This window comes from Manacus candei, unplaced genomic scaffold (genome assembly GCF_025592945.1).
Source record: "Manacus candei isolate 608988 ecotype Guabito, Panama unplaced genomic scaffold, ASM2559294v1 h1tg000119l, whole genome shotgun sequence".
NCBI lineage: Eukaryota > Metazoa > Chordata > Aves > Passeriformes > Pipridae > Manacus > Manacus candei.
Window position 1 is genome coordinate 670,903 of NW_026138167.1, and position 14,796 is coordinate 685,698.

The window sequence follows — 14,796 nt, forward strand, 5'->3', positions numbered from 1 at the left end:
GGTGAAATTCCAAGGAATAATTTTGCAAAATGTTACAGAAATGCTGTCCTTTTTTTCTCCTCCTTTTCCATTCCTTTCTAGTTTTACTTTTTTCAGGTGCATTGTTTTGTCTCTTCTTGCCAATGAAGTGAATTTGGCTTGAATCATGGTGCACTAAGACTTTAGAGGTCCGTGATGTCAACTTGCAAAGTACAGAAGTAACACAGTAGGGTAGGAGATTACCCAAAAGAGGAGAAAAGAGAGACTTCAAAATACAAAGGACAGCCCGAATAAAGCACTGTGGAATGCACAAGGTGGAAGAGGCAACAAAGGAACAGATAATCAGAAAGTGAGAGTTAGCTAATGTGTGGTTGCCATCTTTAGAAAGGGAACACATATGTTCAACTAGAACATTAATATTTAGTTGACTGTAGTAAGTATTGTGGCATGGAATGGATATGGTTTCTTGTATGGTTTCTTGCAGAGGACATGCAGAGCCTGGGTATTTCTCTATGTGCTCACCTGCTCTCATTAGCAGGATGGAGTGATTGACCTCACATGCTCTCGGGGGGTGTGTGCCCAGCATGTTCTGTGTATCAGGAGGTGTGTGTGCTCCCAGTGCTCGGGAAGCAGCTGGAACTGCGTGTCTGCATTATTTTGCTGCTACTGTTGTTATGAGCAGTTTCACATGCTTTATAATTTCCAGTGAAGTTTCAGGGATGTTTGGAGGCTTTGGTGATTAACGGATGTTTGTGATGACATCCTTATTTCACTTCCCCAGTCTATTTGGTAGATTTTTATAGCATTTAACAGGCTGAAGAATCAATTTATTGTTGGAGATGTCTTTACCAGTATGTTGGGTTTGAGTAGCCCCACTCCCCCAGTGGACAAATTTTAGTGATCAAAACAGAATAGTGCATTATACAGCTTAACTAGTTCATAGAGCACGTTGCTGAGCAAGGCAGTTCAGTCTGTACTGAAGAGCATGGATTTATTGCAGTTTCTATTTAATTTCATCTAACCCAAACTCATCTTCCCTTTGAATCATCATATAAATGGCTTTTGAGGTGGTAGATATTATTCTGTAATTTGATTTTATATTTTCATTTATCTTGAGTTTTCCTGCTGAGTATTTTAATTTAATATGTCTGTAAAACTAGAAAAATGATAAATGAATAATAACACAAATGATATGTGTCAGACTCAATTTCTTAGGATGGAGACATAAGAAGGCTGATGTTCTTTAAAAAGTCCTGAGGTATTCTGATAATCTCTGTAGCTGTGGAAGGAAGAATTCATTAGCACAGCTGGAGTCTTGTCGATGCCCTTAATTTTTTACTGTTCAGAGAAGTGTGGTTGTTATGCAGCTGTTTCTGAGAATTAAACTCTCTCTAGTAGGTTAGACTTGCTTCATGATATTGTTGTACTGAAACTCATTTATTACAATAATTTCATCTCTTGATCGTTATATGAACACAGCACTGACCTTATACAGTAGTGTCAGTTTTGGCCAGTTTATTTTACCTATGATAGTTTAAATAATAATGAAAAAAAAAGAATATTTAAGCAGTTAACACATTTTACAGTTAATGAAATTAATGTACTTAACAGCTTTCTTTTGTATTTTTATTGGTCGAATATATAGAAAAAAGGCAGAAAAATACATTTACTAGTTTTAATAAATATAGTTAATAGTTTTAAATGGAAAGAAAAAAGAGTTTAATTGGAACAACTTTGGAAATATAATACTGATGCAAAGAGAATAAAACTGCAGGCCTTTGATCCAAGATTACAACTCCTCTGGGAAAGAGGAGTATATTATCAGCATTGTTTATTCTCTCATCTTGCTTTTTATTTAAAAACAAATCCAAAATTTTATGTAAGAGCTATTCTAAATGTCAAGGCAAATTATTATGTCTCAAGCATAATACTAGGTGAAGCTTATGCAGCCTTAAGATTAACCTAAGGATGTTAACCATAAATGAACAAGTAATTTAATTTGCTAAATTCTGAATTTTGATTGACCTTGATTTGTGTTTCTGAATTGATTTAGACTGATTGATTTGTGTTTCTCAACAAATTCAGTGCTCTAGTTTAAATCTACGAAGGATGTTAACTCCATAATAGACATTATTATACTGGTGACTGTGTTTACATTTAATTTTAATTGGAAGTACATTTTTGAGTGCATGTTTAAGTAATTTTTATTTCTTCTCAGAATGGCATTATGAATTGGGGAAGATGGAGCTAAACTGAAATACTCTTTGGCATTTGTTAGAGTAATACCTGGTTGATTACTCCACCACCATTATACTTGGCATATGACTGTGACTTGTCAGGTCCATTTCTTGAAATGTCAAATGATATGTAGGCCATTGTGCACTTTGTCTTTAAATTACATAATATCAGATCCTCTTTGTGTGATTGTGTAGGATGCAACTGTCATTTATTTAGTCTCAATATTACAGTGCTCATGGAGTTACCCTCCAGTGAACTAAAGCCCTAAGGAGGATGAGAGTCCAATTGTTTTTCCTTCAGCTAGCCCAAGGATCCGTGGAAGCAGAGATGATTGAGAATGACCACTATCTTTGCTTTTGAGATACCTCTGAGCTTCCTTGAATATCTTAATTTCTGAACTGGACTGTGCATCCACGTGATGATCAGCGTTGTATTAAAGTAAATTGATGAGATGACTCAGGAAAAGAATAACAGCCGTATAAATATAAGCTTCTTTAGATTAATGCTAATGTAATTTTTTATTTCTCTGAAAAATCAAGTTTTCTTATTGTAGGTTAGATATCTTAATGTTTTGTTAGGCATTACATATTTATGTAGTAAATAACTGTTTCTGCCCAAAAGAAATTCATGTGAGTGAATCTAAACTGACTTTGAGTCAAAACGCATTTATCTTTCATGACAAAAATTCTTCACAAATTTATTTCTAAAGTAGAAGTTAAGATTATATTGCTCAATGTTGTTATCAATCTTGTTATTGATAGATTTTATTTGTTTGACCTCTCTCCACTGTTACACTCAAAGAGAGACAGACTTGTTATATATGAAGAAGCAGAGACTGCAACAATTTCTATTGTAGACTCTCAACCTTGTGCTTGAAAATAGCAAATAACAGGAGTGTCAGTATGAGTGGCTTTTCAAATATATCACTAGAATTTATATGCTAGTAGCAAGTCTGTTTTAATTTTTTTATTAGGTTGTTGGGGTTTTTTTGGGGTTTAGGTTTGTTGGGTGTTTGGTTTTTTCTGGCCTTTGCCAATTCTTTGGCCTTACCATCACTGTTTTCCCTTTGAAACTAGAATTTATGAGTGAGTGATTCTAAAGGCCTTTAAAATTTTTTATTATTATGCAGAATGTGTTCGTTTTGTTTGCAAAAGCTGCGTGGATTTTCTGTCATGAAATATTTGTCTAATGGTGGGCACCATTGGCAAGTCTGCAAAAATATAATAATTTAATGGAAATAATAATGATCCTATAATGCAAGTACAGTCAGCCTCAGCATGCAGTCTTTGGTGGGAACAGAAATTTTTTTTGCTGATTTTTCTAGCAAAAGAAATTGAAATGTTTCCTGTGACCTTCAGGCACTTAGTTTCTGTTACTGTCTCAGAAACAGGATCCCTTGATCCATGCCTGGCAATACTACAGAAGGTTAAGGATGGAAATATTAGTATTCCACATGCACTTAAAACTTGTTTGTGTGCTGAAATGAGTGGAAGAATATTTTCCTCCTAAAATAGGGGAATTGATCTACACGAAAAATCAGAGTGTAGTCATAACTTATGCATAAAGACAACAGCCACAGTTATGATTAAGGTCTTCAGGTTTTCAGGAGATTTTAAGCCACAATTTCAAGTCACTAAGTGGGATTCTCTTAAAGGGCCCATCCACTGGTATTCACATCAAGTAGGATTTCAGTCAGATGGGTTAGCTTGGTATGGAGGTACTTTTGGAGTATTCCAGAGGAACATGTACTGATATATTGGTAAATGATGCAGACAGAACATCTGCAAATGTTGCAGTAATACTCAGCTATATTTTGATAAGCCTGAAGACACACTTAGCCAAATATTAAAGGAGAAGCTGAGAGGTGAGCTGGGCAAGATCTTGAAATACATTTGGCCTCCTTAGAAGGTCTTTTGAATTTTATTTGTTAATTTTTTTAAAAAAGTTACAATAGAAGAAATATTAATCAAAGTATTCCATAAGTATTACTTAGATAGTCCAGTTAGAATTGCCACCTGCTCCAAAGTAGGACTTCACAGAACTGGGTTATATTTCTTTCCTTACACTTAGTTACACAAAGGCATGAGAAGATAGTGTGAGTTCCTAAATAGCTGCAGAATTCCTTATTTTAAACTCAACCATGCTCAAGTTTGTCTGTCACTATCCAGATGCTGTTATGCATATCTATCTGTATAAATTATATAAAAATATAAATGTACATGTATTATATATACACACATGCATGCATATATATACACACATTGCATTTAATATACAAAATTTTACTGGTTAAGGTCACTTTTTGCCAGCATGAGCTCTACATAAATTTTTTGAGTTTTGTTGACTAAACTCTGCCTGTCACATTATACTGTCTCTGCCAGTAGCAAACATCTCCAAGGGCAGGGCCTGACCCTACACAGGCAGTCCTTCAACAACAGTTGTAAAATGTCATCGTCACCCTGTCAAGGTCTGCTTTTACCAGCTTTATTTCCTTTGCTCTCTGGAAGTCCCAGTGGATGCTCAGGAACATGTCATTTATCACTCAAGTAAAATACTGCTTTTTAAAATATTCATCACCATTCCAAGGAATTCTCTTCTAGCACTTTTCCCATCTTTCTTGTCCAAATGGCTGACAAGTGTGCCTAGGCAGAGAACAAAGGAATTTGCCTTTAGCAGATGGTTTATTTTAAGAGGATGCGCCAGTACTAATGTAGAAGAACTGACAGGATACTCTCAGCAGTAAAAAAAAAAAAAATTGAAATATGGGCTGTAGCATAAGGTTTTGCTGCAGTCACTGGAAAAATATTAAAGAAGAGTGTTGTTAAAATAATGGAAATATAATTGTATGCATTGGAAGTTGAAAATGAGGTACATTGCACCCAACACCCAAGTCTTTAACCTAAATGCAGAATAAAATAAAAAAGATTGATTGTAAGCACCTTGGAATTCAGACTGCATGAATTTGCAAAAATGTCGTAGCAAACTTCTCAGAGAACGTGGGTTTTTTTAGTCCAAAGAAATTTATTTTTGAAGACTGGGGCTGTGAATGGAAAACAAATTGTTTATAAACTGTGCTTAGACTGAAAAAAAGAGTTAGACTGCATTAATGGAATAGGGCAGTTAGCGTGGGCTGGCTCATCGTTCTTGCAGCAATAGACACACTTTTAGTTTGCAGAGATTCTGGTTTCTTTTGGCACAGATGTCCTTTTTGTCCTCTGGCACAGTTTTCCTTGATTTTTTAAAGAAATATTGGATGTTTGTTACTTGTCTATATCTAAGAAGAGCAGCTTGCTTCCCCCACTGGTATAATATGCCTTTGCGTATTGCTCTGCAGTATTCTGTGAGGGAGAATACAGGGCTGGATAACCTCTAAAGAGCAGCTGCCTTTGGATATTTGGCACTGTTATTAGCAATATACTATTGGGATCACAGGCTCCTGTAATAAATTTAGCAATCTTGGCTGCACTATCATTATACTTATCTAGCACCCCTCAGAGCTAGAGAATTTGAAAAGTACATGTCCTATTCTCACTGTAGTGAATGCCACTGCATGAATAGGAAGGAAGCAAATAATAATGTTTTTATTTTTATGAAGATTTGACATTTAACTTGATATCTACTGACTTCTCCAGCTGTGTGCTGTGTTGCCTTTCACTGTCCTTGAGGACAACTGAGGGGAAGGGGGCTGAAAGGCTGGTAATGACAAAGGGCAGAAATCAGCAAGGAGAAGATGTGCTCCTGGAGCTGCCCAAATGTTCAGAAACCACAAAGTGCTTCCACAACCTGCTTGGAAAGTAAGTCAGGAATAGACAACACTCAAATCTGAGCAATATGCTTTTCAGTGAGGTTTCTGGCAGTTTTTCACATAAAGTGAAAATAATGAAGCCACTGTGTAATGTGGAAATCATACAACATAACCGAACTATAAACACAATTCATATTTTCCCCCTCTTAGGAAGCCAGAGTGTCTTATAATATTATAATTATTGACCTGACTCTGATAATGTAGATTGATATGATTGTCAATCAAAGCTTCACATCAAAGTTGGATGCTGCTCAGGTAGCACTTCAGCTGGCCCTCTTTAGGCATGTTTTTTACATGTGGACTGTAAAACGCAACTTTGTGGAACCATGATTTATTTACTCTAACAAGATAGACCCGTGAGCTTCCAAGTGAACAATCACTCAACAGCTGCTTGAAAGCTTTTCACAATTTATAAAGGGATATGCAGTCTATATTATTTCATTCTTAAACATGTGATCCCTGTGAAACTTGACTAGCCAAATTAACCAAGTTTGACTTTCTTGGTTATCTACCAGCGTTTGAATGACCTGAGAACAACATGGTTTTTCCTTTCTCTACCTACAAGGTAAAGCAGGGATGGCCTAAATTGGGCTTTTTCGTATTGCACCACCTAATTAAAGGATCTTTCCAGTAACTAGATGCAGTATTTTCTCTCCATTCACTTGCAACAGTTTTGGGCACTATAACAAAATAACTTTGGATACCTGGATGATTACTACAGAATCAATCAAGTACTTCCTAAGCAGTAGTAATCCAGGGATGCATCAGCCCGAGCTGGCCTGCCTTCATTTCTCTACTTCATAGCAATTCTTCTGAATGTTCACAGGCCAACTAGAACGAGATCAGACACATGCCCAGAAATATGATGCGTTAATCCCCAAGTTTTGCAGCCAATACTTTGTGATCTCATATTTACATTATTAGTCTCTGAAGGATCTGCTTCATGGATTCAGATCTGCTCCTGTACATTCTCTGAGGGGCTTCAAGATGGGTCCATGAAGAAATACAGTCTAGGATGGAAAACAGACAATTTTTTAGAAGTAGCACAAAACCAGGAGGGTAATGGATGAGTCAGGAGGATTTGTTGGACTTGATCCCAACCACCTAAACTTCCCTGACAGGAGCTTCATTTTTTCTTCAGCACTGCAAACTTTTCCATTTAAGATAGTACTTAGAATGGTGCCTGCACTCTATGAGTGCTCATATGAGTGGTAAGACACAATTTGCAGTGTTATGCATCTTCTGCTGATACTGATACTGTCTGGTGGAGATGTACCTGTATGGGCAGCAACTGCAAGTGTAAAGTGTCAGCAAAGCATTATAAGTAACTTCCTGCCAGCAGAAATCTTTCTTATAAACTTTCTGATTCTGATGATAATCTGGGATTTTCAATATGGGATTGTGTTCTTTTCAGACCATACCTTTAAAAGGCATTTTTAACAAACTGGTGGGGGTTAACAGACTATGCAGGTTTGGGATGAGGCATTAGGTGTCCTTCACTATATCGTGCTTCATGACTTCCAACAAGAACAGCTGAAGATCTGTAGTTATATTTGGTCCATTAATGATCTTTCTTAGAGGTCACAGTGGCTTTTACATTAATGCTTGCACTGTTTGTCTTCTCTTTCTTGTTCTCATCTTCAGCTTTTGTGGTTATTATTATTCATATTACAGTAGTACTTAGAGCACCTTGTTAGCATCAGAGTCCCACTGTACCAGATGATCTACAAACATAGAAGAAGATTGAGTTCTCTAAGCATCAAATATGTTAAACTGTGTTAAAACCCCACTAATAGAGATACATCAGTTGGAATTAGTAAGGTATAAATGGCTTATCACCATGGTGGTAGTTTAGGTTCCCCTAAATTTGCCTCGAGACACTGCGTGGAACTCTTAAATGTTTGATCTTTTACCTCTCCACTTTGTACAAACATCCTTAAACACTAAATGTTCAGCAAATCGAGCATAATTTGTCTGGAAATCACTTTTAGTCAGGATAGTTACTCCATTGTTATAACACAGACCAACCTCTACTGCCCTCTCTGTGACTGTTCTAATTAAAAGTGGAAGTAGATGCTCAGCATCCCAACAATGGGGAAGACCATATATAAGGATATTGGAATGGAATTCATTGAAATGAGATATTGTTGGCAGACCAGAATCAATGAGTAGGATAAATATGGGACTGAGCAAAGCAAAGGTGCTGTAGGGGAACACGTGGAAGGAAACTCAACCAGTGTATTTTCACTCAAAGGACATAGTCTAGAATGATTGTTTAAAGGTCAAATGTTCTTAGTAGAAATATCAGTGAATAAACACCTCTAGTGAAATAAACTACATTTGAGAGGAAGAGGACTAGTAGTGGCTCTTTTTAAAAATATTTGCCCTTTGAATGGAAAAATTCAGAGAATATTAGTTGTCATAATTGTATGACAGCAATGTATTGTGGGAAGCCTAAGTGTCAAACAAACACTGTGTTCACTTGTAACTGGGCAGGGAAAGCAGACAAATTTCAGCAGAACATCTGAAAATAGAAGTGACCATCTCTTATGCAGTTGCCCTTGTTTTCTGGAGTGCAGAGAAGTGTTCTCAGACAGTTCCTTGCTGCTGAGGAACAAGATGACCAAGACGAGTCCCATTAACTGTTAGTTTTTACGCTCCCTGACTAATGAATGAGCCTGATTTTGGTCATGCTTTAGAGTGCCACCTAATTAAAGATGATAATCGAATCTAAATATTACCTGTGGAGATCTCAACATTGATAAGAATTGCCATCTCAGCAACTGCTGTTATTAGATATACTTATGAGGCTGGAGGTGTCAGAAATCATTCTCCTACCAGAAGAGTCTCTGGGACCTTTCTGATTGAAGAGGTACTAGGGAACATAGAGGAAAATACCAATATGTTTGTTGGAATTCTGCCGCAGTTTACCTGGCATGGAGAGAAACATGCTACATAAACTAACTTGTAGGCTAATGTCAGAGGTGGACAGTATTTACCATGATACTTACAAGTAGAAGCCTAAAGACATACAAAAGTTCCAGAGCCTCTGGTCTAGTCAAAATTTCTCTGTCTGCTACCTTTCTTGTAGGTGAATGAAATAATTTCTAATTATACTTACACAATATATAAAAATGGTAAGTGAATGCAGAGATGTATGCCTAATTGAAGGGACTTTTAACCAAATGGCATGGAATATAACAGAATCCACCTTTCTGTTAACACAATGCATTTTCATAGTCATTTTGGAAAAACACCAGTAGGGTGCATAGTTGGGCTGCACAGTGATGTGGTGTTACCATTTACTGTAGTTTTAGTCCAACCTTTTTGATGTATGTGGTGAGGGTTTTTTAAGTTGTTCTTCCCGGTGAATATTTCATTGATCTTCCCTCTCTTGTAGCTATGGGAACAGCTTTAGAACTTGGTCATAGTATATACCAAAAACTCAAATGAGAAAGGACAAAGAAAGTGTCAGACCCGAAAAAAAAAGTGAAAGAAACTCAAAAGCTCAACCCCTATGCCTTTTAAGTCACTTATGACTCACAGTTTTGACTGACTGAACTTGGCAGCATTTGTGGTATTTTGGGTTTATTTGTGGAAGCCCATAATAGTGGGTTTTGTCATCCTTTGTATTCAATAATTCAACACAGATTTTAGTCTTTTAAATCGTTGGAGTCCTTTGAGATCTTTTCAAGAGTGAGAGTTAGCTTTGAATTACTTGAAAAGTATTATTAAATAGATTATGTAAAGAAAGCGTGATCTCCTTTGGAGGTTTTCTATCCTATAATGAGGGGCAGAAAGTCTGGGAGCAGGGCCAGAAGTAAGGAGTTGCCAGGGACCGTGCCTCCTATAGAAAAGGGAAGGGAATTTGGAGTCTAAACCTGAGCAGAGAAGGAGGTGGAGGAGAATAAGCCAAAAGCAGGGTATACAGCTTTGAGGAGAAGGGGCAGAAGCAGTGGGAAGCAAGGCACACTGTCAGCAGCCGTTTGACCAGACCAGACTGTACCAGCTCTGTCACAGCTGGAGTCAACCTGCATGTGGTCTCAAAGCTGCAGTCACCTGCACTTGTCCTGTCCTTTGGGACAGCACTCTGCAGAGCTGTGTCCCACATCAGCACCTTGCTCCTGCCCCTCACTCCATTGCCTTGGTACAGACTGGTGGCTGCACAGCCCCACAGCTGTCAGCCTCCGCACTGGCCAGGGCCTGTTGCAAGCCTCTGACAGACCTTCTGCACTGCTCGGGGTCCTTTATGTAACAGAGGGATGGAAGAGATGGAGGAGTTCAGCCTTGTTTTGAGTGAAATCTAATTTAGCTGCTATGATAAGTCAGCAGAAATAACTCAGTATGTTCAAGAGTTTAAGTGTTTAGTATGATGGTGAACCAGCTGCAAAGCTTGACAGGGTCCAAGTACTGAATCCCAGTAAAATGTTTTTATTAAGATTGAGTAATTTACAAAAATTAAAGGTTTGACAAAGATTTTGGAGAAATTATTCTGATACTCAAAGGATGGACCACCATCTAAACTTGCTTTCTATTCTTTGATTAAACTACTTAAAATGCATTTGAATATAAGGTAAATAAGACTTTAAAGAAGGTATTAAAGTATTATGCAGTAATATTGTCTTATGCTGAAGATTCTTTATGAAATCAACTTATGTCAAATAAAAAACTTCAAACAGTCATTTTGTAGACTGTCCGAGCTCAGATGGTTCAGATAGTTCACAATTTAAAGAGTAGTATTGAAGGGACGTTAAACTACCATTAAACTCCTGTAGACTGTTTCTCAAAATTGTGTATGTTTTCTACAAAAACCAGGCACTAACATTTAGTTAAAACTGTTTGATTATTAGCAGAACAGTGCCATAAGTAATAGAGCTGCAGTAATTTCAAGTGCAGAAGGGGATCTGTCCTGGACCAGTCTCTTGATACAAAGGTAAAGACTTTAAACACAATGCTCAATTTTCTCCTTTTTGATTTTTTTTTTTAGATTTGCTCCATAAATATTCTAGATCAATTTTCAATGGACAATTACTTCATGACCCATAGTGACAGTTTCTCTGACTTGCTCACTCATACTTTGCTTATCTATGATTTTCAGTATATATACTTAATCAAACAAATGAACTTACAAAATAAGTAAAAAATATTGTATTGTAATTCAGCCACCTTGACTTTGCTTTTTGACCTTTTTTGCATGTTTGAGTATTTTTTTCTTCAAAAGACATGTAAGAAAATCCTGTAACTACTTTTGGAGAGCCACTCCAAGGTTACTGTCCTTCTAAGAACCACCAGTATCACAGTCTGTGAGGGACCATGTCAAGTGGGTTACAGAGCATATCATATCCATTGTTGCTTTCACAGCTTCCCCTTGAAAGCAGCTGAGACATACCTTATGTTAATACAGTAGTGGCGCATAGTGGTTTATACACTAGATTATACCTATTTCTTTTTTCCTTCTTTCCTTTATTTTCAATGATTCCACATTTCCTTATTAATCTTGTTACACTTTTAGTGACAAGAGAAACTTCAGATCTTGTGACAATTTCTTCACTGTGCAGCTCTGACAACTGGAATTTAGTGTCTAAATTAGCCTAACCATCTTTTCACAATTGTGTGTAGACTAAATGTAAAAGTGATGTAAATAGTATTGCTATGTCAGTTTGAATGCAAGGAAGAAATGAAGTTTTAAGCAGGAAAAGCAACTAGAATTAATGAGACAAACTGTCTCTTAGCTGATAGCACTTGTAACTTTGCAGACGTGTGTTTGTGTAAGACATTAAACAAGGTATACAAACCTCACAAATATGGCTTAATGCTGAACCCTATTATAAAGTTCTTGAAGAGAATGCTTTACCAGAAATGAATGTGCATGGTAGGAAATTTATTCTGTCACAAATAGCTACTCATAAAAAATAAGTAGGATCTGAGAAACTAACAGAATTTGTTAGTATATAGTCAAGCATTTTTATTAAAAAAAAAAGTAATATTTCCATGGGGAAGCCTACTGAAGCCTTCTAGTGGCTTCAGTAAGGGCCCCCTAGTAAGGGCCACTTGCATTTCTTCTCATATGGCTGCATTTTCTTCCATTCTCTGAATCTTGTGCTAATTAGCCTCCTACCTGCTTTTTCCCCGATGCCAGTTCTGACTGTCTCACACCATGTTCAGTGCTTGAATCCCCTTCCTTCTGTCTTTTGCTGGCTGAAATCCATCTCTCTGCATGCTAAATATGTTAATTAATTTTCTCATACACTAGACTGATATATAAACCTGTTTTATTTAATCATACATATTGATTGCATAGTTTCTTACAGAATACATGTACTTTCATATATGTTCTGCAATAACATGGGAAAATTAACTTAAGAGGCCATATCTCCAAATATACATTTTTCCATTATGCCTGGAAACTGCAGGTATCAGTCAACCAGAAATGCATCTTGCAGCAGTCCATCTCTGGTTGCATCTCTGCTTCCCCTGTCCATTTGCAATGCAATCGTAATCTTCTCTTTGAAAAAAGGGAAGAGGAAGTTATAATAATAGTGAGCAGTGGGATGATATTGTAGAACTGTTCTGCTGCAAAGTACACTGCAGAACAGTTGAAGGAATTTGTATAGAATACTACAGTGCATTTGAGGTTACATTGTCTACGTAAGGGATCATTAGGAAATGACCACTTTTCCCTAAGGAAAGGTACAATCTCTCCTAATTATTGAATGCTCTATTTCAAAAGAGGTTAGATTAGGCCTTAATCCAAAGTTTTAGTATCTTTTTCAAGACTGTTGACAATGTTTGTATATTCTTGAAATGCAAATCATACCTCTGTTGTATACATACAGAAGAGGTGAAGTTTCTGCCCTGAAAACTTCATCTGGCAATGAAATGAGTTCCATAGGTTAACCAATTTTAAAAGTGGTTGCTCTTTTTATAATTTTTTTTAATCTGGCTTTTGGAAGTTCAGATATTAATTTGTTAAATCTTCTTTCTGGTAATCTGACACAAAAATCTAATCTTTACCCATCATTAGAACATAGAACTTTGTGCAGTTGCAGTCCTTTTTCTTTGTTAGAAGTGATTTTTCTATGCAATTTTGTATCTTTCCTCTAGACCTGCAGTTCCCATTTTAGAAGGAATGACTCATAAACACAGAATTGAGGTGAAGACCCATTATTTATTCCTTAAGGAAATTATACTGTTTCATTACTATTCTTCATTTGGTTCCCTGTGTATCTTAACACTTCGTTATTTTTTTTGGCACAATGATCAAATGTTTCTGCTGAGCTTTCTGTCATTAAATCAATGGTCACAAAATGTATTTGGTTTGATACAACTCATTTACAACTATCATGCTAGAATTTTGCTTTACCTGGTATTTTTGAACATTGGGTTTTATTTGTGTTTACGTTGCCTATTCAGCTTGATTGTTTAGGGTTTCTGAAGGTTTCATGGCATTTTTGGTTATGACTCAACAGTTGTTTTATGTCACCTGCATATATTTTTTATTTTTCTACACAGTACTATTCCTAGGAGATTCAGTCAGAAGTGTGGAGCAATTCATTGCCATAGTAAAAATAAACTGTTTATTTTTTATTCTTCACTTTATATCCACATTTTGACTTAATATGATAATTCCCTGTTGGGCCAAAATATGCCTTCCCCATTAAGGGAGAGGCAAGAGATCTAAAACATTCCTGTGCTACTGTAGCACAAGAGGATAATTCTGTGAAAAGCAGAGGTTTTAAATATTTTATTTATCTTGACTAGCCTTGAGTTTTTTCATGTTTTAAAGGATTGCATTGTATATTCATTCAATGTGCTAAGGAACAATATATTGCAGTATTTTTTATTTCTTAGCAACCAGCAAACCTGTAACCCTGTGTGTACTCTTTATAAACACAGGGACATCCAGAACCAAAGTGAGGCATCTTGCTTGATAAGGACATTTCACCATCCCACTGGCTTTATTTCTGCAGTTCTACCACTTACCTCCTTGCTTCAATAGAAAAGAAGCTACTAATAATAATATAAATGTGGAGTGAAATAAAAAAATACCAAACATGAATTGAGTGGAAATCTTTTAGTTCAATTTTGTCAATGCCTACTTCTGCTCTTACTTTGCTATTTTTGTCTGTTGCCATATAGTGTTCAGACTTCATTAGTGCTATTTTGCTTCACTTTTAACAGCTTTTCTCTAAATCCATTAGAATTCTAAATGGGATTGCTCTTTTCTGATGTCCAAGAATCAGGTGGGAACGCTCAGAAGTGGATTGTTACAATTTAAAATTGGAGTATTGCTCTCACTAATACAGAGTTGGAATGCTTGGTAATCACACCTTCCTGACAGATGTGAACAAAGGTGTGTGTTGAAAAGATCTGACATCGAGTTTAGGGAACAGAGAAATAAGCTTTTACACATCCTCCCTTTTTTGTTGAGGTCCTTTGGAATGTGCTTTTGTGGAGGTGTGTTCCGCAAAAGAGAATGCAGTAGAGTACCTGTACGGTTACTGAATTTTCCAAGATTTCACAGAGTATGCCATGTCTGTAGGCATAACTCAGCACACAGGGTGCAGAGTAGCACCCTTTGGGTTGGTGGGAGGTGTGGTACAGGAGCCAAAGTACAGATCCAGCTTGAAACCTCCATTTATTCTGAATATATCTTTGATGCAATTATGAAAGCAATAAAAAGATGGTCACTTATTGTTTTAAAAGGCTGGGTTACAGGAAATCCTTGAAAAACTACATTTTTAAAGACTCATGATTTAATTGAGCCAGTTGGC

The 14,796-nt window shown here is 36.6% G+C and overlaps 1 protein-coding gene across 6 annotated transcripts in view; it reads left to right on the forward strand.

Moving 5' to 3' along the window:
- The window catches only part of TJP1 (tight junction protein 1), a 162,606-nt gene that overhangs the window by 13,927 nt on the left and 133,883 nt on the right, over positions 1-14,796 (forward strand). The window lies entirely within an intron of this gene.